General features: G+C 47.7%; 1 long non-coding RNA gene across 1 annotated transcript in view; it reads right to left on the reverse strand.

Annotated features, from left to right (window-relative positions):
* The window catches only part of LOC103887669, a 78,174-nt gene extending 51,604 nt beyond the window's left edge, over positions 1–26,570 (reverse strand). The window contains exons 1-3 of the long non-coding RNA XR_001891491.3: positions 26,408–26,570; positions 23,064–23,249; positions 2,015–2,143 (exon numbers count right to left, since the gene is read on the reverse strand). This is a non-coding gene — a long non-coding RNA (uncharacterized LOC103887669). The remainder of the gene's footprint in view (positions 1–2,014; positions 2,144–23,063; positions 23,250–26,407) is intronic.
* Positions 26,571–27,479: the final 909 nt, after the last annotated feature.

A 27,479-nucleotide genomic window follows, 5' to 3' on the forward strand; every position in this document is an offset into this window, starting at 1 on the left:
GTTTCTCACATAATTTTTATTTCTTCATTTAAAAAATAAGGAGTGATGGTTACAATAACAGGAAAACCTAGATGAGGTTTTCATTTGAGGCAGGAAGGTGTGTTTAGACAGCTCAGGTTGAAATGTTCCTGCTGCTGTCTTAGTGGGCTTGGGCTGCTTTAACAGAACACCATAGACTAGGTGGCTTCTCAACATAAAAAATGTGCGTCTTACAGTTCTGCAGTCTGGGGAGTCCAAAAACATGGTGCCAGCAGATTGGGTGTCTGCTGAGGGTGCACTCCCTGGTTCACAGACAGCCGTCTTCACTGTAACCTCACATGGTGGAAGGGATGAGGGATCTTTCTGGAGCTTCTTTTAGAGGAGCACTAATCCTATTCATGAGGGCCCTGCCAAAGACACTCCCAAAGACCTCTCCTCCCAAAGACCCTACCTCCTAATATCATCACATTGGAGATTAGGTTTCAAAAGTAATTTGTGGGAATACAAACATTCAGTCTATAGCTGCTGCTTTTTTTTTTTTTTTTGTAGATAGCATCTTACTCTGTCACCCAGGCTGAAGTTTAGTGGTGTGATCTTGGCTCACTGCATCCTCCGCCTTCGAGGCTCAGGTGATCCTTCCACCTCAGCCTCCCAAGTGGCTGGGGCTACAGGTGCGTGCCACCACACCCAGCTAATTTTGTATTTTTTGTAGAGAAGGGGTTTTGCCATGTTGGCCAGGCTGGTCTTGAACTCCTGGACTCAAGTGATTTTCCCCGCCTCAGCCTCCCAAAGTGCTGGGATTACAGGCGTGAGCCACTGTACCCGGCCTGTGGCTGTGATTTATTAGGTATGTGACTTTGGGTATGTCCCTGAATCTCCTGTCCCCTCATCTGTAAGGTGGGGAGAATGGTATCCATCTCAATAACAAGGATCTCGCACGGAGGATTTTAATCTAAGGTCTGTGATTATGCTTCAGGAAAATGATTTGCCCCTGTAATTCTATGTAAAATTTTGTGTACATTTACATTTTTCTAGGGGAGAGATTTCATAACTTCTACAAGAATCTCAGAGGAATCCTTGGTGATTAAAATACTGAGAATCACTAGCCTTACACAGTGCTGGCAGATGGCAATTATTCATTAAAGGTTAATTCTCTTTCTCTCTGCCAAGGATAAGTTTTATAATCAGCAGGTCATTGATGCTGACATAGCTACTTTGATGACAAAGGTGTTATTTAAATCCTGAATAGAAATAAAACACTCTACAGTTGTCTTTACTTTGTTACCTACCCACACATTCCTCTTTTGCCATGTTAGCTTCTGAGGCGCTATTCAGAGCTACTTGTCCCTCTCTCCTCAGCCCCCAAGGACCAACTCCTATTACTCACTGTGAAGAAAGGAGCCAGGTCCTTGAAAATGAAGCATGGAGAGACTCTTAAAGTTACATGTGGGAAACTGGGTGATGCCAAGAAAAGGGAGTGGCAGGGGCAAGAGGGACATTTTGAAAAACAGGAAGAGGACCAAAATGCTGAGTATGGTACTGAGCACATAATCATTAATCACTGAATTGTAGAAAGGACTGAAGAGGTAGACATGCATTAAATAGTGGAAAGGGGCCAGGCACAGTGGCTCACAACTGTAATCCCAGCACTTTGGGAGGCTGAGGCGGGTGGATCATCTGAGGTCAGGAGTTCGAGACCAGCCTGGCCAACGTGGTGAAACCCAATTTCTACTAAAAACACAAAAATTAGCCGGGCATGGTGGCACACACCTGTAATCCCAGCTACTTGGGATGCTGAGGCAGGAGAGTCGCTTGAACCCAGGAGGCAGGGGTTGAAGTGACCAAAAATTGTGCAACGGAACACCACCCTGGGGAAAAACTGTCAAAAAAAAAAAAAAGAAAAAAAAAAAAAAAAAAAAAAAGTGGAAAGGGAAGATAGAAAACCAGAAATGTGTAGAGTTTTCCTCTCAGTCCCCCTTCCTGGTGGGCTAGTTCCATTACCTTTGCCTGCTATGTGGGATGCCTGTATTCCTACCTGTATTCCTGATTTTGAGGGGTTCATGGAATGGGAATGGTGAAGACTGCTGAACCCCAGGCCAGAGGGTATGGTGTAGAGGACGTCATGCTTGCTGAGATGCTTCAAGGCCCAGCCTCTTGATTTTCACTATTAAAAAAAAAAGGAAGAAAAATTGAAGTTGAGCAATGACTATGTCTTGGTTCAGGTTGATCATTAATATCTAATCCTTTATCATCAGTGTCCAGTGCCCAGATCCTGAGTGTTCTATCCTAGAATCCGGGTAAGGGTGAGTAGCTGGGGCCACTGGTGTCATGCTAGCTCTCCTCTTTTATTCTCAGAAATAGGTTGTTTTTATTTCCAATGCCTTAGTATTGAGGAATGCTTAATTCAATTGAACCGTATCTGTGGGCAAAAGAGAAAAGAAACAGGCTAAAAATCATGAGCCCCAGGGGCAAAGAAACCAAAAAAGTGAGGCCAGTGCACTAGAGAAGAGCTGCAGTTCAAGCTAACAAGGTACACAGTTGACCCTCGGACAGTGCTGGGGTTAGAGGCGCCGGCCCCCATGCAGTCAAAATCCACATATAACTTTTGACTTCCCCAAAACTTAACTACTGATAGCCCTATGGGTAACATAAAGTCAATTAACACAAGCTTTGTATGTTACATGTATTTCTTTTTTTTTTTTTTTTTTTTTTTTTTTTGAGACGGAGTCTTGCTCTGTCCCTGAGGCTGGAGTGCAGTGGCGCAATCTCGGCTCACTGCAGGCTCCGCCTCCCGGGATCATGCCATTCTCCTGCCTCAGCCTCCTGAGTAGCTGGGACTACAGGTGCCCACCACCGCGCCCGGCTAATTTTTTTTGTATTTTTAGTAGAGACGGGGTTTCACCGTGGTCTCGATCTCCTGACCTTGTGATCCACCCGCCTCAGCCTCCCAAAGTGCTGGGATTACAGGCGTGAGCCACTGCGCCCGGCCACATGTATTTCATATAGTATTCTTATAATAAAGTAAGTTAGAGAAAACAAAGGGTTAAGAAAATCTTAAGGAAGGGAAAATATATTTACTATTCATTAAGTGGAAGTGGATTGTTGTAAAGGCCTTCATCCTCATCATCTTCACATTGAGTAGGTTGAGGAGGAAGAGGAGGGGTTGGTCTTACTATCTTAGGAGTGGCAGAGATGGAGGAAAATCTGCTTGTAAGAGGACCTGTGGAGTTCAAACCCATGTTCTTCAACTGTACATGGTCCAGGGCATACACACACACACACACACACACACACACACCCCCAACCTTGGGGGAAATGTCAGTTTTCCACATGGACACAGCTGGGGCTCTCTTGACTCATGGCAATTGCAAATTTAAGGTTGCAGTTGAGGCCAGGCACCATGGCTCACACCTGTAATCCCAGCACTTTGGGAGGCTGAGGCAGGCAGATCACTTAAGCTCAGGAGTTCGAGACCAACCTGGGCAACATGGTGAAACCCTGTCTGTACTAAAAATACACATACACACACACACACACACACAAATAGCTGGGCGTGGTGGTATGTGCCTGTGGTCCCAGCTACCCGGGAGGCTGAGGTGGAAGGATCACTTGGGCCCAGGAGGCAGAGGCTGCAGTGAGCCAAGATCATGCCACTGCACTCCAGCCTGGGTGACAGAGTGAGACCTTGTCTTAAAAAAAAAAAAAAAAAAAGCTTGCAGTTAAGATCAGCTCAGAGGGGAAAAGAATAGCCCTCAAAGGAAAAATGTGAATGTGATATACATAGATATATTCTAAACATTATATCTAATTATAAAGAATGAATCACAAAATTAAGCATCTTAAATATAGGCATGAAAAAATAACCCTCAACCAGGAAGCTGCAGCTCTATCCGATTGCATCATTTGAGAACCAAGAAAAGCAAGTCAGCACACTAAACATGAGAGAAGCAGAGGTTATTCCTCTGATGGGGTTCAATATTATTCATTTCCTTTCTTCCCTCCTTTCTTTCATTCTTTTTTTTTTTTTTTTTTAGAGATGGGGGTCTCAATACGTTACCCAGGCTGGAGACAGGAGTTCAATGGTTATTCGGTGGCTAGTTCAGGTTCTGATCACACCCATGAATAGCCACTTCTGGGTGCAAGTGATCCTCCTCGCTCAGCCCCCTGAGTAGCTGGGACTACAGGCACATGCCACCATGCCCAGCAATATTCTGTTCATTTTTATAGTTGTGTTAAGGAAGGTCCTTATATGAGAAGATTCTATCTAGGGGACTGAAACTGTTGCAGTGGAAACACTATCCTTTTTAGAAAGTGGCATTCTTTGGAAGATATATCCAACCTCAGTCTCTCCCATTGGGGTTGTGTTGTATTTGATGAGCTAGGAAATTTCAACCAAAAAGCAAACATCAGTTCCACTAAAAAAATCTCATTTGTGTTTTATTTGCCCTCAGCTCAATTAAAAAAACTAATAATTATTTACTAGTCATTCTCTACATAATCACATTTCTTAGTCTCATGTTAGAAGCTTCTAGAAACAAGAGGCTGTGGTTTCATTCAACTAAGTTCCATTGGTTCACTTGAAGGGCTGAACACAGTAATTCAGACCCACATGACATTCACAGTGGATGGTGAAAATGGGTTTGATGGTTGGTGCCAGAGGAAGGAAACCACACCAGGAACCACAGCCATGGAGTCTGGATTCAGTTACTTTGTCTACATGAGAATATATGAAAACTAAGTATTAGGTTGGTTCAAAAGTAATTGTGGCATTTTAATGGCAAAAGCCACAATTACTTTTGCACCGACCTATTATACAATCTTGCTAAGTTTCAATTTACTTAACTGTAAAATACAGATAATAACAACCACTCTACTTCTCCATATAATGTACTCTGAAATCCAGATGAGATCATGTATTAAAAAGAGCTTTATAAATTGTAAATCCCTGTGGAATGTGTACATGTGGCAAATAGCCTAAGAAAGTTCTCAAAAACCAGTATAGCTTTTTACCCCATTTGAAGTTGTTAACATCCTAGAGTCTACTGTGTGTCCAGCCTGAATGAAAAGACATTTCTTGACACTAAAAAATTAATGAAAATTGTGAGCCCAGAAGCCATTGCTCAGCACTCATGTTCAGAAGTGGGGATCGCTGAAGGGAGCCCCTTCTGCTCACATACTTCCCTTTTTCCAGCAGGGCCTCTAAGGAGTTCAAATTTCTTGTGAATGAAAACTAATTTATTGAGTATTTACTATCTACTGAACTCAGTGCTAGCCAATTAATTCCTTGTCTCATTAAACTCATACATCTCTGTGAGGTATTGTATTAGTCTGTTTTCACACTGCTATAAAGAAGTACCTGAGACTGGGTAATTTATAAGGAAAGGAGGTTTAATTGACTCACAGTTCTGCATGGCTGGGGAGGCCTCAGGAAACACAATTATGACGGAAGGCGAAGGGGAAGCAAGGCATGTCTTACATGGCGGCAGAGCAGGGTGGCAGAAGGGGACTGCCGCACACTTTTAAACCATCAGATCTTGGCTGGGTGTGGTTGCTTATACCTGTAATCCCAGCACTCTGGAAGGCCAAGATGGGCAAATCATCTGAGGTCAGAGTTTGAGACCATCTGGGCCAACATGGTGAAACCCTGTCTCTATTGAAAATCCAAAAATTAGCTGGGCATGGTGGTGCACACCCGTAATCCCAGCTAGCCGGGAGGCTGAGGCAAAAGAATCACTTGAACCTGGGAGGTGGAGGTTGCAGTGAGCTGAGATCACGCTGCTGTACTCCAGCCTGGGCAATAGAGCAAGGCTCTGTCTCAAAAAAATAAAAATAAAAAAATAAATAATCAGATCTCCCTCACTATCAGGAGAACAGCATGGGGGAAACGACCCCCAAGATCCAGTCACCTCCCACCATGTCCTGCCCCTGACCTGTGGGGTTACAGTTGGACATGAGATTTGGGTGGGGACACAAAGCCAAACCATATCAGGCACTGTTATCTCCAACTGTATAGAAGACACATATGAATAGTTTGATAACGTATGTTGTCAGCTACAAAGAAACACAGCTGACAAAGTGGCCAAGCTAACATCCAGCGCTAATGGACTCTCAAAACTGTGGTCTTAGGCAGGGGTTACACACCCCAATATCTCTAGGAGCCAGGAAGGTCATGTAAGGTAATGGAACTTCAAGCACTTCAAGATATTTAAAAACACCATGGAAGCCAAACCTGACCCCTCTGCGGCCTGCGTTTGGCCCAGGAGCCCAGCTGGCATCCTCTGCATGGCGCTGGGCTGCTTCGCTTCTGGCTGCTTCCTGGTCTGCACAGGACACTCCCAGAGCCTCTCAGTGCTGGCTCCGAGAGGACAGCAAGAAGCGTGCCTTCCGGGAAGAGGAGAAATGGCATTCGGACGCAGGAGGACATCCGCTCACCCCGCCAGCACTCCCCACTCCCCGCAGGAACTGCTTGGGGAGGGTCTGTCCTCATTTCTCTGCTCTTCTGCATGCCCTGCCCAATGTTTTCGTCTCTGGCCATAGGTGGATATTAAGCACTGGAAATGTGGCCCATCTGAACTGAGATGTGCCGTGTGAAATACCGGAATTCGAAGATGTAGGAAGAAAAAAGAAATGTAAAAATATCTTGATAATTTTTTACATTGATGACATGTTGAAATGAGATTTTGAATATGTTGGGTTAATAAAATATATCATTAAAATGAATTCAACCTGTTTCTTTTAACCTTTTTAATGTGGCTACTAACTAGAAAACATAAAATTACACATATGGCTCATGTTATATCGTGATTGTCCCAGAACCTCTGGGCCTCTAATCCTATGCTGTCCTTTCTCCTCAACAACCTACTCCACCAGAACCCATGGCCACATCTTTTTTTCCTTTAGTTAGTCCTTAGTCCACTTTGGGGAGGAGAAGCAGGGAGAGCTGGTCAGAGGACAGGACAAACACTAAAAATGTCACCCCACCCCCATGAGATACTACCCTGGTCATACAGACCCACCAAGTCTTTCTGCTCAGGTTAGAGGCCTTGGGCCAGAGCCTTCTGCCTCTTCGATGAAGAGCCATGGGGATTTACTGGACATTTAATGACCCAGTGATCCAGGCTTTAATAAGTACTTTGATGTAACCAAAATTGGCCATTAAGGAGAGGTCTTATATTGTAGCCCCTTCTTAAACACCTGCCGTATGCGCTGTGTGACAGGACCCAGGAAGAGGAGAATGGAGAGGAGAGACATGGCCTTCTTTCTGGTCCCTGCTTCCCTCTTCCATGGGAGCGTGAAAACCTACTCTTTCCACATGGGGAGGAATATAGAACCATCTGGTGTGGAGGAAAAGGGGATATATTTAGTCTGAAGCAAATCTTTAGCAGAGACATAGAATCAAAGACGGTCATAGCTATTTGGGACCTTAGAGACAATGGATCCCAGTGGTTTCAGATGGGTTCATGCACCACCGCCAGGGTTACTGTGAGGAGGGGAAGGGCGTCAGAAGTACAGCACCTGATTCTCCACATCCTCTTCAGCCAGGGAGCTCCCTTGTACTGGTTTAGGGTAAGATTTTGTTTAAATAAGTGGCTTGAAAATCATTGAACTAGCCCATAAACCATGTGTTAGAGAAACAGTTTTGGAAAGATGGCAACTTAGGCCCAAGCTGATGCATTAGTGAGGGGCAGTGTGGGGGACTTGAGTCTATCTCTTTTAAAATCAACTCTATTAAGCATATAGTTTGATACTTTTTTTTTTTTTTTTGAGACTGAGTCTCACTCTGCCGCCCAAGCTGGAGTGCGGTGGTGCAGTCTCGATTCACTGCAGCCTCCTCGCCTCCCGGTTTCAAGCGATTCTCGTCCCTCAACCTCCTGAGTAGGTGGGATTACAGGGAAGCGCCACCATGCCTAGCTAATTTTTGCATTTTTAGTAGAGATGGGGGTTTCACCATGTTGCCCAGGCTGGTCTTGAACTCCTGACCTCTAGTGATCTGCCCGCCTTGGCCTCCCAAAGTGCTGGGATTACAGGTATGAGCCATCGCGCCCGGCCAGTTTGATAAGTTTTGACAAATATATACATCTCTGTAACCACCACCCCAATTAAGATGTACATTTCCGTCACTCCAGAAAGTTCTCTCATGCCACTTTGCAGTCAGTTCCCATGCCCCTGCCCCGGGCTACCAGTGATTTCATTTCCATCACTGGAGAGAGCTTTTGTTATTAAACCCACCCTTAACTCACGGTTGGTGTGCTGACCATGCCTCCCACTCTCTGACTGAGCCTATGTTTCCGGGCGTTCTGATATGGACAAGGGAGGATGCTTGTGACATGTTTCTGGGAGCAATAGCAGGAATGAGAAGACCCGTTCTGGCTTATGGGAACCTGAGTTCCTTGAAGGCCAGGGCTGTTCTTTATATTCTGTTTCCACACTACCTAGTACAATGCCTGGCACGCATGAGGCCTTTGGTGAGGGTGGAAAAGTAAGGTGCAAGGGTGGGTGGGCGGAGGCCTGGAAAGATGTGTACAGGAGGTCCAGGGACACTTCCTGGAGCTGCTACTTAGCGACGAGTTACTTAAGGACTGGGGCTTGGGGCGCTGTGGGGCAGAGGCGGATGTTTTGAGGGCCGAGTTCATTCGTTCCATGTGTGTTTATTGAGTTGGTGATGTTTCACAGGCATGTGTGTTTATTGAGTTGGGGATGTTTCACAGGGAGTCCTCATGGATGTCAGAGTCTTGGGTCGGGGGTTGATGGAAGGGAGGTGCTGGGTGGTCCAGGAAGGTAGGGCTGTCAAGAGCCCGGGCTGCAGATGAGAGGAGGAGGGAAATGGAAGTCCTGAGGGGTAGATAGGACATGGTAGGATAAAGTGTGTTGTGAGAGAGCCAGGCTACATGGCAGGCATCGTTTCCCCAAAATGACTTGTAGGTGGTACTTTGGATAAACATTTTTTTTTTTTTTTTTTTTTAGACAGAATCTCATGCTCTCTCCCCTAGGCTGGAGTACAGTGGCACAATCTCGGCTTACTGCAACCTCTGTCTCCCGGGTTCAAGTGATTCTCATGCCTCAGCCTTCCAAGTAGCTGGGATTACAGGCGCACGCCACCATGCCTTGCTAATTTTTAATATTTTTAGTAGAGATGGGGTTTTGCCATGTTGGCCAGGCTGGTCTTGAACTCCTGACTTCAGGTGATCCACCCGCCTCTGCCTCCCAAAGTGCTGGGATTACAGGCGTGAGCCACTGTGCCTGGTGATAAACAGTTTTTAATAGTGTTTAATATGTGATAGAAAAAATATAATTTGAATGTTAAGTCTGAATTCTAGATTCTTTAGGACCAGGCTAAAGTGTATATTTGGGGTTGTTTTGTTTTTTAGAGACAAAGTCTCACTCAGTCGTGTTATCCAGGCTGGAGTGCAGTGGTGCCATCATAGCTCACTGTAGTCCTGGCTCAAGCAATCCTCCTGCCTCAGCCATCCGAGTAGCCAGGATTACAGGCACATGCCACACTGTGCAACTAATTTTTAATTTTTTTTTTTTTGTAGAAATGGGGTCTTGGGGCCGGGCGTGGTGGCTCACGTCTGTAATCCCAGTACTTTGGGAGGCCGAGGCGGGCGGATCACAAGGTCAGGAGATCGAGACCATGGTGAAACCCCGTCTCTACTAAAAATAGAAAAAATTAGCCGGGCGCAGTGGCGGGCGCCTGTAGTCCCAGCTACTCAGGAGGCTGAGGCCGGAGAATGGCGTGAACCCGGGAGGTGGAGCTTGCAGTGAGCCGAGATTGCGCCACTGCACTCCAGCCTGGGCGACAGAGCGAGACTCCGTCTCAAAAAAAAAAAAAAAAAAGAAAGAAATGGGGTCTTGGTATGTTGCCCAGACTGGTCTCATATTCCTGGCTTTAAGCAAGCCTCTTGCCTCACTCTCCCAAAATGCTGGAATTACAGGCGTGAGCCACTATGCCCAACTAAAGTGTGTATTTGAATTTGTATCAAATTTAAAATCTTGAGGAAGAAATAGAAAAGTGGCCTGCATATGTGATAAAAATACTGAAAGTTTGCTAAAGTTTGGTGAAGATTACCATGGGCAAAATGGTGAAGGGGATGACAGGGTAGTTTTAGGCACAGGAGTTCCTCCGCAACAGATAGGGGCTCCACTGGATGGAGAGGGTGGGAGGGGAGCGGAGGGGATCCTGAACAAAAGAAGCTGTGAGGGTTTATAGGGCACTGGTTCTCAAACTGACCAGGCAGCCAAGTCACCTAGAGGTATTTCTGAAGCATGGCCACGCCTTACCCCTGGAGTCTCCGATGCAGGTCTGAGGCCCAGGAACTTGCTTTTCTCATTGGTTCCCAGCTGATGCTGATACTGTTGGTCCAGCATGACACAGAACCGCTGATGCAGAGGTGGCCAGTGGGTGCGCAGTTTGTGCCCAGTGGTGGGTGTGGATACAGGGAGGCCGCGCACTGCGGGAAGCGGAGGGGCCGGTGTGGCTGGGAAGACACCCAGGCAGAAAGGTGGGATTGAGCCTTGCCCCACAGGACGACAGCAAGCTCATGAGCTGGCGCCTGGTGCTGTGCACACAGTGGGCACCGAGGTGGGCAGGGGCCCAGGAGGGCGGCAGCTGGAGCTGGTCCTCCACAATTAGAGAGGCCGATTGCCTGGGCCACACACCTGCAGCGTAGTGCTAAAGGGGAAAAAGGGAAATAAATCCAGACCCTCTGAGAGTGCCCCCAGGAGGCTGCCTACTCTAGTTTTTCTGCCATTTTGATTAGCTCTGAGAGAAAGGAAACCAACTTCTCCCGAGCACTCGCTGTGTCTTAGGCATTTACATGGCTTACCGCATTTAATCATCATAGTACTGTGATGTCAGTATCACCCATCCATTTTTAAGGACGAGGGAACTAAGGCCCTGAGAAGTGAAGGAACTTGCTCGTTGTTATCTACGTGGACATAGGATGCAATCAGCCTTGGGGCTGGCTTGTCTGATTAAACCTTCCCGAGGCTTCCCTCACCCCCAATATTATCATTTGAATGTGTAATCAATAGAAAATCAATATGTAATCAGTATAATCCATTGTTAAAGAGCTACTTTACCTTCTATTTTCATACTAAGTCTTAGAGATTCAGTATGCATGTTACATCTGCAACCCATCTCCATTCGGATGAGTCACATTTCAAGTGCTCCATAGTCCTGTGCCCGCTACCCCTGTGGGACAAGAGCCGCCCGCGGGGATGAGAATGTCGTCACATGTGCCTGTAATCGCCATTTCTACCACTAGATGGCGCAGGTGAGCTTCCCTGGTTCAATGCATCGGGTGTTAAAGAGATGGGTGGGTGGGAACTTAAATTTCCCTGTCTTTATTTGTTTAAATTTTAATCACTTTCTGCCAGAAATGAGATTGAAAGATTCCAAGCCACTACATACCTACTCTAGAAAAATCACAGGTAGTTGGGTCCGCGTGTGTCTGGATATAACTGTAGAATGGAGGTCTCCAAGTTAACGTCCATGTAGAATACAATGTTTATTAAAAGATAAATAATTTAAAAATTGCAATTTAAAGCTTACACATGCATTATTAAAACTTAGTAGTAACTGTAGTAATTATTGAGAACTCAGGCAAAACAAGGATTTTTTTTTTTTTTTTGAGACGGAGTCTCGCTCTGTCGCCCAGGCTGGAGTGCAGTGGCCGGATCTCAGCTCACTGCAAGCTCCGCCTCCCGGGTTTACGCCATTCTCCTGCCTCAGCCTCCCGAGTAGCTGGGACTACAGGCGCCCGCCACCTCGCCCGGCTAGTTTTTTGTATTTTTAGTAGAGACAGGGTTTCACCATGTTAGCCAGGATGGTCTCGATCTCCTGACCTTGTGATCCGCCCATCTCGGCCTCCCAAAGTGCTGGGATTACAGGCTTGAGCCACCGCGCCCGGCCTGGATTTTTTTTTTTGAGTATTTTCTCACTGGCATTGTTTACAATTGCAGGTGTATTGTGATAATAAAAAGGAGACCAACTATTAGTTAATTATTTAAAAAATTCTTCATAGACAAATGACTCTTTTTTCTTTTTGTTTTTTGAGGCGGAGCTTTTCTCTGTCACCCAGGCTGGAGTGCAGTGGTGTGACCTCGGCTCACTGCAACTTCCATCTCCTGGGTTCAAGTGATTTGCCTGCCTCAGCCTCCCGAGTAGCTGGGACTACAGGTGCACACCACCACTCTCAGCTAATTTTTGTATTTTTAGTAGAGACAGGGTTTCACCATGTTGGCCAGGCTGGTCTTGAACTCCTGACTTCAGTTGATCCGCCTGCCTTGGCCTCCCAAAGTGCTGGAATTACATGTGTGAGCCGCTGCACCTGGCTGACAAATGACTCGTGTTCTGCACCCAAGAGAAACTGATTCCACAATGCACCCGCTCATCACCCCCCAGCCTTGGTCCACCATTGGTCCTCGCTATCCTGGAGTTTCCATTCTATTTCAAGGATGAGGAATCTGAGCCTAGAGAAACACAGTGTTCCCACTCCTGTCACATGAGTGCTAGTGGCAGACCTGGAACTGGAAGTCAGGTACCCCAGACTCCCTGCCCAGTGCTCCTTTCACTGGGTCATTGTGTTTCAGCAGTGGTGGCCGTGGCAGCCATTTCTGTTTCTCATGTCTCTAAACCCTGAACCTGAGACAGTGACCAAGGGCCCAGCCCCTGCTGTGTCACTGATAGTCTGAGCATAGGGCTGGGACCAGAGGAGGCCCCCAGTAAATTGTTGAGTGAATGTTGAAAGGAAGGAAAGAAAATGCCCTTCAGGCATTTCAGAAGCTCATCATTCCCGGAGGTGGGGGGATCTCAGCCAGCCATCTGGTGGTAGACTAACTACATTGGACCCACCATGGAGGGGACATCGATTTTGTCCTCATTGCAACAGACTCTTATTCTCGATATGGATTTGTCATCTCTTCCCAAAATACTTCTGCCTGTGCAACCATCTGTGTTCACGGAATACCTCATTCACTGTCATGGAATTCTATATAATATAGCTTCTGTCTTGCTCTGTTGCCCAGGCTGGAGTGCAATGACACGACCTTGGCTCACTGCAACAACCTCCACCTCCCAAGTTCAAGAGATTCTCCTGCCTCAGCCTCCCGAGTAACTGGGATTACAGACACCTGCCACCACACCCAGTTAATTTTGTATTTTTAGTAGAGACGGGGATTCACCATGTTGGCCAGGCTAGTCTTGAACTTCTGACCTCAAGTGATTCACCTGCCCTGGCCTCCCAAAGTGCTGGGATTACAGGCATAAGCCACCACGCCTGGCCCTCTTTTTACTTTCTTATTGTGGCTCCAGAAAATGTCGAATTACCTATGATAGTTTAATAGGTCGTATATGTATATGGCACCAGATTCAAAAGGTATGAAATATTGAGATTCATAGAATGGAAGAAAATATTTGCAAATTATATATCTGACAAGGGAGTGGTGTCTAGGATATATAAAGAAACCTTTTTTTTTTTTTTTGAGACAGGGTCTTGCTCTGTTTCCCAGGCTGCTGTGCAGTGGTGTGATCACAGCTCACTGCAGCCTCAACCTCCTGGGCTCAAGCAATCCTCCCACCTCAGCCTTCCCATTAGCTGGCACTATAGATGTGTGCCACCATGGCTAGCTAATTTTTTGTAGAGATGGAATCTCGCTATCTTATCCAGGCTGGTCTCAAGCTTCTGGGCTCAAGTCATCCTCCTGCCTCAGCCTCCCAAAATGTTGGGATTACAGGCATGAGCCACTGAGCTTGGCCAAGAATTCTTACAACTCAACAATAAAAAAAACACAAAAAAACCCAATTTAAAAATGGGCAAGGATCTGAATAGACATTACTTCAAATAAGAAGTACAAATGTCCAGTAAGTGTATGAGAAGATGTTCTGCTGCTTGAATCCAAAGAGTGTTAGTTCATGTCCTATCCAGGAGACGATTTCCCCCACCTTGACTTTCCCTAGTGTCATTCAAGCCCCAGCTTTTAAGATCCCACCCCTTAGAAGCCTTCTCTCTCCAGGCAGAGCTCTTGGATCCACTAGCTGACTTCCCACAGCAGCATGAACGCATCTCTTTTGGAGCCCCGGTCACTTGCACGGTGTTTATGTGACTGCCTTTCTCAGAGATGGTGAGCTCCTGCAGGGAAGGGATCAAGTCCTATTCACTCTTGCATCTCCCCAGCTTAGCAGGGTGCCTGGAACACAGCGAGGACTCGGCGTCTGACTGGCTGGCTTGCAGGAAGGACAGCTGTCTCTATTTTTAATTCTTTTAGAGAGAGGGTCTCACCCGGGCTGGAGTGCAGTGGTGAGATGACAGCTCACTACAACCTTGAACTCCCAAGAGCTCAGGCGATCCTCCCACCTCAGCCTCCTGAATAGCTGGGACCACAGGCATGTGCCACCATGCCTGGTTGCCATCTCTATTCTGGGCTGAGAGTAGGAGGCTGTAGCAGGAAGTCAAACCTGATTAGGTAAAGACCGCGGCTCAGAAGGGTTAGGGAACTGTGCAGAGAGTTCTGGAACTGTGGCTGCCTCCATCTTACTAGAAAGATGGAACTGCAATCTGAACCTGAAAACTCATCTATCTGGCTTGTAGATTTTTTAATATTCTAGTTTCCTGACTGAATGGGAGGCCCATGAGTCACTGTGGGGAGGGCACAGGTCTGAGGAGAGGCAAGGCAGTGAGTCCCCAGGTTTCAGCTCAAACAGAAGCCCTTTGAGCCCTGAAGGGGGACATGCTTGCCATAGGAGGGAGCACCTTCCCTCTCTGGCTCTGGTGGGTTGTGTCTGGAAACCCTTGGGTCCTACGGAAACCCTTTCTCAGTCTGCCCCGTTGGCTGAGGGCAGATGTGGGAGATGAAGGATGGGCAGGGGCCCTGCTCTGTGAACCCGCACTGGGCCCGCCCTGGGGAGCCGGCAGGGTGCTCCGTGAACCCGCACTGGGCCCACCCTGGGGAGCCGGCAGGGGTTGCTGGGCTCACCACCTCCTGTCTCTACACCCCCCAATCGCTGGCTGCTCACAAGTGGCCGCTGGATGTGTGAGAGAGATTTCCACAGAAAGTGTTTCTGTGGCTGCCTTTTAAAATTAGATGCACCTGGAATTTAAGGGTTAGCTCCTAGGTTTTGGGGTGAGCCTCTTGTAGAAATCTATCTCTTGTAACACCCAGGGTTGGCAAGTGTGCAGTGAGATGGGGACCCTCATACCTGCCTGGGGTGAGGTTCTGGTGGGGGCTTTTCTGGGTAGTTTGGCAATAAGTATCAAGCCTCAGACATTTCCCCTTGTGTTATCATTTACTTTTTAGGTGTGATAATGTGGTTATGTTAAAAACAGTCCTTTCGTTGTAGAGATACATATTGAAATATCTATGGGTGAGCTACACAGCAAACAAATCTGGGATTTGTTTCGGCGTCATACATTTGGGGTAAGGGGCGTGGGGGGGGTATAGCTGAGAAAAGCTTGGCTGTGGGTTGGCTGTTGTGGATGCTGCTGGATGAGGGGTTCGGGAGTTCATGGTACTATTCTCTCTACATTTATTTATTTTTTTAAAATTCCATAATAAAAAAGTTCAATGATAAAGTCCCCTTTGACTTGGCATTTCTACCGTGATGACATCAGTCCAAACCCCCAGCATCATTCACCAGGCTTCTCTGTTTTCATTCCCATTCCTCCTCGGTTCAGAGGGATCATGCCCCATCTGTGTACCCGCTCATAGCCCTGGGATCCCTAGGGCTCACCTGCCCCCAGGCTTCCAGATCCCAGAGCCTGTGGGTGCCCTCTGGCCTCAGCATCAGGGACACTCTCCATCTACTCCCAAACCCCTCACCTGGATGGTGACTACTCATTCATCTGATGTCAGGTTAGTGTCATCTCAGGGGAGCTGCTGACTCCCAGGCAAAGTCACACTTCTCTAATACTCTCCGTCCTTCATAGATGAGTCCCTCATAGCTTTCACTATCATTTGTAAGGATAAACTCTTTTTTTAATTAATTATATTTTTGAGACAGGGTCTCACTCTGTCGAGGCTGGAGCACAGTGGCATGAACACAGCTTACTGCAGCTCGACCTCCCAGGCTCAAGTGATCCTCCCACCTCAGCCTCCCAAGTAGCTGGGACTACAGGCATACGACACCACGCCCGGCTAATTTTTGTATTTTTAGTACAGACGGTGTTTCGTTATGTTGCCCAGGCTGGTCTTGAATCCTGGGCTCAAGCAATCCGATTGCCTCAGCCTCCCAAGTTGCTGGGATTATAGGAGTGAGCCACCACACCCTGCCCTGATAAACCCTTGTGACTGCTTTTGTTTCATTGGCGTCTGCCTCCCGTACTGGACCGTGACCTCTCTGAGGGCAGAGACTACGTTTGTGTGGCTCACCACCGCATCCCAGAGCCACACACAGAGCCTGGCACATAGTAAATTAACGCAGAAGGGGACACATGTTTGACAAACATGTATCATGTTCCAGGCAAACTCTATGCATATAGATGGCTGGCTGAGAACATACAGTTGGGAATGTTAGGCAGGGGCCAGATCACAAGGGCCTTGTGGCAACATTAGGTGCAGATCCAGGGAGCCACTAAAGGTGCTCAAATGGAGGAGTGACTTGTGCTCCAGGCAGCCCCTCTGGCTGCCTCACTGGGAGACCCTGGAGGCCAGGCGGCCAGATGGGCTGGCACTGGGGTCCCATGGGGGCTTGAGCTCAGGCCAGGGCAGTGGTGATGGGGACGGGAACGGAGCCAGTGTTTGTGGCAGTGATCCAATGCGGCAGCTTTTTGGCCTTTCTTCCCTGAAGAAACAGTGCCTCTGCACAAGGGAGACGGGAAGGAGCTGTATAGGGCCCTGCTGGGGACACAGTATGTTCCACAGGCACATCCCTGGATCACAAAGAGCTTTGCAAACGGTCACCAGGAAGTGATTATACAGCACGGTGCCTTGGGGCAGGGGCAGGACCCTTGTCCCTGAGGCCAGGGAGTTGAGACTCATGATGGCAGAGCCTGGCAGTGGTGAAAGGCAAGTCATTTGTTCGGCAGTGCATTTTAGGGCTCAATGCAGAGCCAGCCAAAGGAGCTTGGGAGACCCTGGAACCTGAGAAGCCACTGGGGCCTCTGCAGGCCTCCTGGTTGGGGCTTCAGCTGGAGCCCAGGAAAGGCTGCTCCCAATAAGTGGTGATGTGAGCTGGGTGTGTGCCGCCCACCAGCACTGCGCTTCCCTGGGACCTGCTGTACCACTGCTGTCCCAATGCATGTGCCACACTTGCTCTCGGTCCCCTAGGAAGATTGTAATTGGCTGCAGGGCAGCCAAGTGACTCAGCTCCTCTCCTTGTGGGAAGTGGCTGTGGGGAGGCCAGAGGTTTGGGAAGATGCCAAATAAAAACTATGTGATAGCTACATAGACTGAATGCTAAATCGTGCCAAGCCCAGTGTTGGGCTCTTTAAATGTCACTCATTTGACCTGAGCTAGGTTTCCTTTCCCTCTCTCCAGTGGAATTCTGTACCTTTAATACACTTCTCACAGTTGTAATAGAGAGAATTGTTCATGTGTTTATTTATGTAACATTGGTCCTTCTCGCTAGACTATTAACTCCACGAGGGCAGGGATTGGGTTTCTTTCCTCTACTGTAGCTTCAACACCTAACACTGCCTGGCACAGAGTTGGCTGCAATAAGTATTCATTAAATCAATGAATGATCCCCCCAACAACCCAATGAAGTAGGTACAATTATTATTATCCTTGTTTAAGGATGGGCAAACTGAGTCTTAGAGAGCTTCAATAGTCCAAGCCACAGACCAGGAAGTAGCACCCAGAATTCAGACTCACGTGATTGGCCCAAGGCAGGGCCTTTTTGTCCCTTGGCTATTGGGATGTGAGACTAGGATTGCTGGTGGCCATGCTTCTAGCCTAGTGGGGCAGCTGGCCTGAGAGTATGGAGTATGCAATGATGGGAGAGAGACAGAGATGGAGACAGAGAGGTGCTGAGAGAGAGAGAGAGAGAGAGAGAGAGAGAGAGATTCTGAGTTCCTGGATACCCTATGGCTTGGGTTGGCCTGGTTCCCCTTCCTTGCACTTGTAGTGGAGAGTTCCAATGGGCATAGTGATGAAATCTATCACCACCATTGGTGTAGTGGAAAGAGAATGCCCTGGGCTTCAGCTCCAGCTCCACTGGGCACTTAGTGTGTGACACAGCGAGTCCCTGTTGATCTCGGGGTCTCAGCTACCTCAGCTGTAAAATGGGGTCATGAGTTCCAGCTCCTAAGCAGGGAATGGGAATAATGAGAGAGCACTAAGGTCTGTGACTTGGTGCCTGCTAGCCAGCAGTTGCTCAGGAAGTGTGAGCTGCCCCTTGTAGGTGGCTTTTGGCTGCAAGTAATAGAAAACTCATCCAGGACCAGCGTAAACAATGAGGGCTTTCATCCTCGTAGGCCACAAGAAGATCAGGGGGAGGGCGTGTCCAGGGTGGTGCATTCAGAAGCTCAGTGTTGTCACCAATAGCCCAGGTTCTTTCTGTCTTTCAGCCTTGCCATTCTCACAGTGGCAGTCATTTCCCTCAAGGTTGCGAAATTGCTGCCCCAGCTCCAGGCATCACACAATGCTGGCCTGAGGAGAAGGTGTTTCTTCTTCATGTCCCTTTGTAAGGGTGAGGGAAACCTTCCCAGCAGCTCCCAGCAGACGCCTCCTCAAGTTTTATTGGCTGGGATTGTCGTTCGTCTAAGCCAGTCATGGTGCTGTATTCCCTTGTGAATGCTAGCATCGGTGTAGTGGAAACAGGATGGCCTGGGGTTCAGCTCCAGCTTCACTGGGCACTCAGGGTGTGACAGCGTGAGCCCTCTTGTCTGACTGGACAGACAGTGGTGGTACTCAAAGAGAAATACTCGGAGAGAAACTCAGCTACTTTTATAGTAACAACTTCCTTGCATTTCTTTATAATTTCACCCAAGAGTGCCTTCTTAAACTCTACAATTTAGTCTTACCCATGCACAAACTTTAAAAATAAATTGTAATTGTAGTAAGAAACACAACATAAAATTTACCATCTTAACCATTTAAAATGTATAGTGTAGCGATGCCAAGTACTTTTTCATCTTGCAGCCTGGGCAACATGGCGAAACCCCATCTCTACAAAAAAATGCTAGCATTTATAAGGGAATATAACACCATGATTGGCTTAAACAACAAAGACCCCAAGGGGCCAGGGTGAGAGATGGAATGAACTTTGTTTGGTGAGCATGGAGCAAGGGGAAAGTGGCTGTGTCTGCTGTGTTTGTTCACTGATGTTCTCCAACCATCTCACACAGAGCCTGGCCATAGCAGGCGCTCAGCAAGTCCTCACTGGATAATCAAACATGTGCCCAGGCCTTCTTTCCATCCAGCAGGGTAGAGTCGGGGGAGCAGGTTCTTAGATGGAGGGAATTCTTCAGATGACTGTGGTGATGTGTCTTTAAGAATCTTCCAGGCCAGGCTGGGCACGACGGCTCATGCCTATAATCCCAGCACTTTGGGAGGGCAAGGCAGGCAGATTGCTTGAACCTAGGAGTTTGAGACCAGCCTGGGCAACATGGCGAAACCCCATCTCTACAGAAAATTAGCTGGGTCTGGTGGCGCATACCTGTAGTCCAACCACTTGGCTGAGGTGGGAGGATCGCCTGTGCCCAGGAGGTCGAGGCTGCGGTGAGCCATGATCGTGCCACTGTACTCCAGCCTGGATGAGAGTGAGACTCTGTCTCAAAAAAAGATTCTTCCAGGCCTTAGGGGGAGTACCCAGGACCTAGGACCCAGACTCACGGGCTTGTCAGGGACCTGTGGAGGAGGTTTTGACTCTCAATGGGGCCAGAGGGGCCAGATTTTGCATGATTGCCTCAGTTCTTCTAGGTCTATTCTAGTTGCTTGGAGCCTTTTTTTTTTTTTTTGAGACGGAGTCTCACTCTGTCACCCAGGCTGGAGTGCAGTGGCGCTACCTCAGTTTACTGCAAACTCTGCCACCCAGGTTCAAGCAAGTCTTGTGCCTCAGCCTCCCGAGTACTTGGGTTAGGCACCACCACGCCTGGCTAATTTTTGCATCTTTTTTTTTTTTGAGACGGAGTCTCGCTCTGTCACCCAGGCTGAAGTGCAGTGGCCAGATCTCAGCTCACTGTAAGTCTGCCTCCTCGGAAGTTTTAGCCATTCTCCTGCCTCAGCTCCTGGGTGAAGTTGGGTCTGGTGCTTCCTACCACCCTCACCAGCTAGTTTTGCTTTTTAGTAGAGAGCCCACTGTGTTAGCCAGGATGGCTTCGACCTGACCTTGATCCCGCCTCATACCCCAAAGTGCTGGGATTACAGGCTTGAGCCCACTGCACCGGCCCACTTTTGCATTTTAATAGAGGCAGAGTTTTCACCATGTTAATAGGCTGGTCTCAACTCCCTGACCCTAGGTGGATCTGCCTGCCTCGGCCTCCCAAAGTGCTGGGATTACAGGCTTGAGCCACTGCACCCGGCCTAATTTTTGCATTTTTAATAGAGGTGAGTTTCACCCATGCTGGGACTACAGGTCAGTCTCGAACTCCCCCCACCTTAGGCATCTGCCCGCCTCTGCCTCCCAAAGTGCTGGGATTACAGGTGTGAGCCACTGCACCCAGCTAGTTGCCTAGAGCTCTGGAGCAGGCAAGGAGTGACGGGATGAAAGTGCAGGTGGAAGGGAGGTGAGGTGGCTCCCTCCAGGAGGGGGCCCATGCTGCAGAAGATGGCAGGTTTCCTTGGGCAACAGCCTGCAAAGGGTGGCAGCTGGGACGGGGGACCAAACTTTCCTGTCAATCTAATATTTAGCTCATTCAGTGTCTTCAGTGAGCACCTGCATGTGCTAAACCAGGGGATAAAATGACAAGCTAATACAGGCATGACTTCTGCCCTCTTAGAGCTTAAAGCCTAGTGAGTGAGGCAGATATGAATCAAATAATTCTAAAAGTAAATTTAAATTGTGACTGTGGTGATCCACTTTTGGCCTCTCAAAGTGCTGGGATTACAGGCGTGAGCCACCGTGCCTGGCCAAGTTTTTAAAAGTAAAGTATATATGCCTTTTTAAAACATAATTGTAATTGCACGCTTAAGAGACTACAGTGTAGGGTAAACATAACTTTTATATGCACCGGGAAACCAACAAATCCATATAACTCACTTCACTGCAATATTCTCTTTACTGTGGTTGTCTGGAACTGAACCTACAATATCTCTGGAATATGTCTGTATTTCCAGTAAATTGGTAAATCCAGAGGCTCGATCAAATTCAGGTTCTGATTTTTTGACAACTACAGGTGATGGTGTGTTCTTTCCTCAAGAGGTGCACCTATTGTGTTATTTGTGTGTCTGTGTGTGTGTATGTGTAAAGGGAGTGACGTTAACAGCTGCTGATACGCAATGCCTAGATTCATTCATTCATTGGTGGATACAAAATGGTATTACTCTAATTTGATCATTCCTTTTTCATTAATTAGCTGCAACATCTTTCTTAGCAGTCAGCCAGTAGAGAGAAACCAAACTATAGCCAGTGCAACACTGCTTTTGTGTGTCTTATTTTATTTATTTTTTGAGACAAGGGCTTCCTCTGTTGCCCAGGCTGGCGTGTAGTGGCATGGTCATAGCTCACTGCAGCCTCGAAGTGGGTAGATCGCTTGAGCCTAGGAGTTTGAGACAAGCCTGAGCAACATGGCAAAACCCCAACTCTCCCTCAAAATACAAAAATTAGCCAGGTGTGGTGACATGGGCCTGTAGTCACAGCTACTCAGGAAGCTGAGGTGAGAGGATCACTTGGGCCCAGGAGGTCAAGGCTACAGTGAGCTGTGATTGTGCCACTGCACTCCAGCCTGGGTGACACAGCAAGACCCCGTCTCAAAAAAGTAAAATACATAATAAAAAATAAAGTGGTGAAAGTTGTTACTTTCAGGAGAGGGAAATGGGGACAAGGAACTGCCATTTTCATAAAAAATCTTGCAGAACAAGTTATCCATTTATGTGCATGTATAACTTTGATGAAAAATAAAAGCTAAAATGAAAGGATAAGACAAAGAAGGATCATGGGCTTTGTGTGACACAGACCTGTGTTTGAGTCTGGAATCCCTTACTTCGTTAGTAGGGTGTTTATCAGTCACACGACCTCTTTGAACCTTGGTTTTCTTATTTTATTTTACTTTTTTTTTGAGACAGAGTTTTGTTCTTGTTGCCCAGGCTGGAGTGCAATGGCATGATCTTGGCTCACTGCAACCTCCATCTCCCGGGTTCGGGCGATTCTCCTGCTTCAGCCTCCTGAGTAGCTGGGGATTACAGGCACATGCCACTATGGCTGGCTAATTTTTGTATTTTTAGTAGAGACGGAGCCTCACCATGTTGCCCAGGCTGATCTCGAACTTCTGACCTCAAGTGATTTGCCTGCCTCAGCCTCCCAAGGTGCTGGGATTACAGCATGAGCCGCCACGCCTAGCCTATTTTATTTTTTTGAAACAGAGTCTGGCTCTGTTGCCCAGGCTGGAGTGCAGTGGTGTGATCCTGGCTCACTGCAGCCTCTGCCTCCCAGGTTCAAGTGATTCTCATGTCTCCGCCTCTTGGGTAGCTGGGATTACAGATGCACCAACATGCCCAGCTAATTTTTGTATTTTTAGTAGTGATGGGGTTTCACTATGTTGGCTAGGCTAGTCTCAAACTCCTGACCTCAAGTGAACAACCCGCCTCGGTCTCCCAAAGTGCTGGGATTACAGGTGTGAGCCACTGTGCTTGGCCAGTTTTCTTATTTTAAAATGAGGTGGGGGGTTGGGGTGGGGAGGCTAATTCCCACCCTGTCCAGATCTCACGATGGCGTGATAGTGAAGTGGAAGATTTTGTACGCTGTGCAGGATGAACCCCACAGGAAGTGTTATCATCCCCGATAAGACACAGAGCCTTGGTGACTATTGAGGGGCAGGCTGTGCTTCAGGTGCCAGAGAACCTCGGGCAAATCAAGAGGTGCCAGTCCCTGCAGTCCAGCCTCAACTTCTCTCCTCTTCCCTCTCCTCAGTCAAGAAGGCAACTAGTTTCACTTGGTAGAAAATGTGCCCGGTCAAACTCGAGCCTTTTCTGGGTCCCATGCTTACCTGTGTGCTGCATTAATCCGCCAGCTCTCTGTCAAGGGGCTTCCTTCCTGTCGTGTGCCCCTCCCGCTGTCACTCTCCAGCATCCAAATGTGCTCTTCAGAAGCCACTTCCTCCTGGGAACTGAATCCAGACTTTGGAGAAGCTGCCACCAGTCCGTAGTGGGAGTCAGGCTTCCTCAGAGTGTGGCTGAACAAATTGAAGATGATAATTAATAATTAAGATGGTAAGATGATTAATTAATTATCTTAACATACTTGTGTATACATGAGGGAAAGCTGAGAGTTTTGCCTCAAAGCACAGCTGGCTGAAGCGCTGGATTGAGATGGTCCTGAAGCCGAGTTCAAAGGAAAGGAGCGTGGTGATTAATTAGCGAGGTCTGCTGCGGGCCGGGGAGGGGAGAGTGGCAGTTTGCCCACCGTGCACTTGTCATCCTGACCAAAACAATTTCTTCCTGTTTTCTATTGAGGCACAACCTTCATAAAGTGCACTGATTTTAAGTGTATAACTTGATGTACGTTTACATAATTATGCTTAAATGTGTATATATGTGCACAAATATTTATACACACATGCACACACATTGGCACCACCTAGATCAAAATACAGACCATTTCCAGAGGCCCAAAATGTCCCCTTGTGCCGGCTTTCAGTTACTGCTGTCTCAAAGGCAACCATTATTTTGACTTCTGTCACTACAGATTAGATTTACTTGTGTTCTATTTCATAGAAATTGGATTAAACAACATATATTCTTGTGTCTGGCTTCTTTCACTCAGCATAATGCCTGTGCAATTCATTAATGTTGTTCAGCGGTTTGTTCTTGCTCATTATTCCATTGTATAGCTATGCCACAATTTGTTTTTCCATTCTCCTGTTGATGAACATTTGAGCTGCTTCCAGTCTGAGCTATTCTGAATGAGGCTGCCATAAATATTCTTCTACATGTCTTCCGGTGGACCTAACCAATCATTTCTGTTGTGTGTACATATATCTATATCTATACATCTATATTTATATATACATATACAAACATATATATATATCCAGGAGAGAAAGTACAGAGTCACAGGGTCGGTAAACGTTTAGCTCGTGGAGTAACTGAGTTTGACTCACCAAGCCCTGAATTGCATCAAACGTGAACGGTTTCCATTGTACGTCAAACAGCGTGCTGGGCTCCAGGTATACAAGTATCTGTTAAACTGAGACTCTGATTCTGAGATATGATATCAACTTAGAGCAAGTCTTAAAGAAAAGCAAACACCTAATACAACCAGGCAGCTCATTCTCTAACCTTTCCCTATTTTCATATTTTATAGTACTTCATATTTTTTTCTTCTTCTTTTTTTTTTTTTAAATACAGGGTCTTTGTTACCCAGGCTGGAGTGCAGTGGCGAGATCTCAGCTCACTGCAGCCTTGACCTCCAAGGCTCAGGTGATTCTCCCACTTCAGCTTCCCGAGTAGCTGGGACCACAGTTGTGTGCCACCACACCCAGCTAATTTTTACATTTTTTGTAGAAATGGGGTTTCACCATGTTGCCCAGGTTGGTCTAGAACTCCTGGGCTCAAGTGATCCACCTGTCTCAGCCTTCCAAGGTGCTGGGATTACTGACAGGAGCCACCATGCCTGGCCTCCATATTTTCAATTACTTAATTGAATTTTGGTTTCCTACAGGCTCTAATAAATCTTGAATTCCCCCCAATTCCTTCTTGACTTTCCAGAGGTTTGTTTAGGCTTGTTTTGCCAGATATCACATCTTCTTTAGCTTTCTTTGGTTGTCCTAGAGCAGATCTATCTGTATCGGCTAGGAAAAGGGTTGGGGACACATCCCCAGTCCAGTAATCAGTTCCCTATGCCTGGAAACTTTTTTCCAATCAAGAAGAAAAAAACTTCTCCAAGAATGACCTCTTTTAACATGGGCTTTTGCTTTTTGAAATAACAGCTGCTGTATTTATAGTCTGTATCGAATACTTATGTTCGGCCACTGAATACTTCTGGCTGTAGAAGAACTCCTGACTTGTACATTTGCTTTTGATTTTAACAAGGATCACACGTCTTGTTTCAGCAATATAGGGCCTTGTTCACGGTGGATGCACGATAAATATTGAATGAACTTAATGAAAATCATTTAAGAAAACATTACATAGACTGTAACTAGAGGCGATGGAAAGTTCCTTCCAGCTCTAAGGTTTTATGGCGAAGCCCTCAGAGGATATCTTCATTCTCAGCCTTGGGGAAGGAGTGGGGAGATGACTAAGGGAGGGAGGGAGTGGCTCTTTTTTTCCGTGTAGACAGGAGTGCAGCTGCGTGGGCAGCCGTCGGGGTTCCCTGGGTTGGGTGTATTCATCCAGCCTCCAGCTACTCTGGCTCTACACAACGGTCAGTACTCTTAGATTTCTAAATTCTGTCTTTCCTCAAAGATTAAGGACATGGGTTTTCTAGTTCCATTTCAGTTCGTTTCCGTTTCACAAGCATTTATTGAGCACCTACTAGGTTCCAGAGACTGCGCTGAGGGCTAGACTGCACACATGAGTTGCACAGAAGCTGATAGATAGGTGGGCAGGTAGACGCACAAAGACTTCATCTCAATTTGTAAGCAGGGTGGCGGAGGGAAGGCATTCGGCTCTGCCCCCGGAAGTTCTGTGACCTCGGGGCAGCTACTTCTCCTCTAGGGGCGCTATTTCCTTATCCGTAAAATAGGGAGATTGCAAGGTTTTCTTTCCGAAGTCGCGTCCGGCTGTACTGGGCAGCGGGGGTATGCATCTGTCCCCACCGAGGGACGCTGAGGACAGGGTGGTTGGACAACTGGACGGGCCTCAGAGTGGACAAACCCAGAGCTTCCGTGGGTGCGCCCCTCACAGATGGTGCCTGAAACCTCCCGTAGGGCCTCTGCGCCGCCCCCATTCCCGTTTGTCCGGAGGCGCTGTTTTGATTGATCCAGTAGAGGCGCGCGGTTTCCGTTTGCTCGGCGCTCCTCTTAGGAAACAAATGCGCCCACCCCGCAGCGGCGGTCCAGATGGCCCGGCCCCGCCCTGCCCTTCCGCGTCCTCGCGGCCCCAGCCCCGCGCTCCCTCCCCCGGGAGTCCCGCCGTGCAGAGCCGCGCCGCCACGCCGCCGCGCCGGGGAGCCAGTGTCCGCGAACCCAGCCAGCACTCCGGGTTCCGCGCCGCTGCCCCGACGACACGGGCCGGGGCTGGTGAATAAACGTTTATGGAGGAGGATGAGCGATCCTCCAAGGACCCAAACGGGCTTGGCGGAAGCCCAAAGCAGCCACCAAACGGTCGATTTAAAAAACTCATCCCGCCCTCCCTGAAAACCTCTCCAAGCCTTTCCAGCCTGGCCTACCTCAGCTCCCTGACCCAGCTTCAGTACCGCGACGGTGATTTTAAATCTGCCAGCGGTGTTGACACCGCTGACTGGCCTTTGCAGGTGCCAGGTCTGGGCGTGAACAGGGGGCTTTGCCACCCACTGGCTGCATAACCTAGCAGCAGTCGACGACTCCTCCAAGGCTCCGGTTTCTCCTCTGTAAACAGAGCTAACAGCAACTCCCTTACAGCGTTACCTGCAGATCGTTCCTGTGCGACATCATTCCAGATGTGACATCAACAGCAGGCAGTTTTGTCATTGTGGAGTGCAGTAAAAAGGTTCAGGGTGTGACATCTGGCATCAGACTGCCTGGGGTAAGATCCTCTGTCCCTGTCAGTGGGGCATGATGAACAAGTTTCTTAACTCCCTGGGCAGCAGTTGCTTAATGCTAGCGATCACTGACAGCAGGAGACAAAGACCAGGGGAGGACCCGCGTTCTGGACCACATTTTCTCCCTTAGCTGAGCCATCACTTATTATTTTTTATTGTGCTAATTATATACATATGACAAAATTTACTATTTAACCGCTCTAAGTGTACAATTAGTGGCATTAATTGCATTCATAGTGTTGTGCAATCATCACCATTTATTTCCAATTTTTTTTCCTCACACCTAACAGAAACTTTGTACCCATTAAACAGTAACTTCCCATTCCCATCTCCCTGCGGTCCCTAGCAACCTCTAATCTACTCCCTGTCTGTATAAATTTGTCTGATCTACATATTTTCATACAAACTGTCGCTTATTTTTTATTTTATTTTATTTTTCTGAGATGGAGTCTCTCTCTGTTGCTCAGGCTGGAGGGCAGTGGTAGGATCTTGGCTCACTGCAACCTCCGCCACCCCGGGTTCAAGCGATTCTCCTGCCTCAGCCTCCTGAGTAGCTGGGATTACAGGTGCCCGCCACCACACCCGGCTAATTTTTGTATTTTTAGTAGAGATGGGGTTTTGCCATGTTGGCCAGGCTGGTCTTGAACTCCTGACCTCAGGTGATCCCCCTGCCTTGGCCTCCCAAAGTGCTGGGATTACAGGTGCGAGCCACCACGCCCGG

Source organism: Papio anubis, chromosome 11, assembly GCF_008728515.1.
Source record: "Papio anubis isolate 15944 chromosome 11, Panubis1.0, whole genome shotgun sequence".
Lineage (NCBI taxonomy): Eukaryota > Metazoa > Chordata > Mammalia > Primates > Cercopithecidae > Papio > Papio anubis.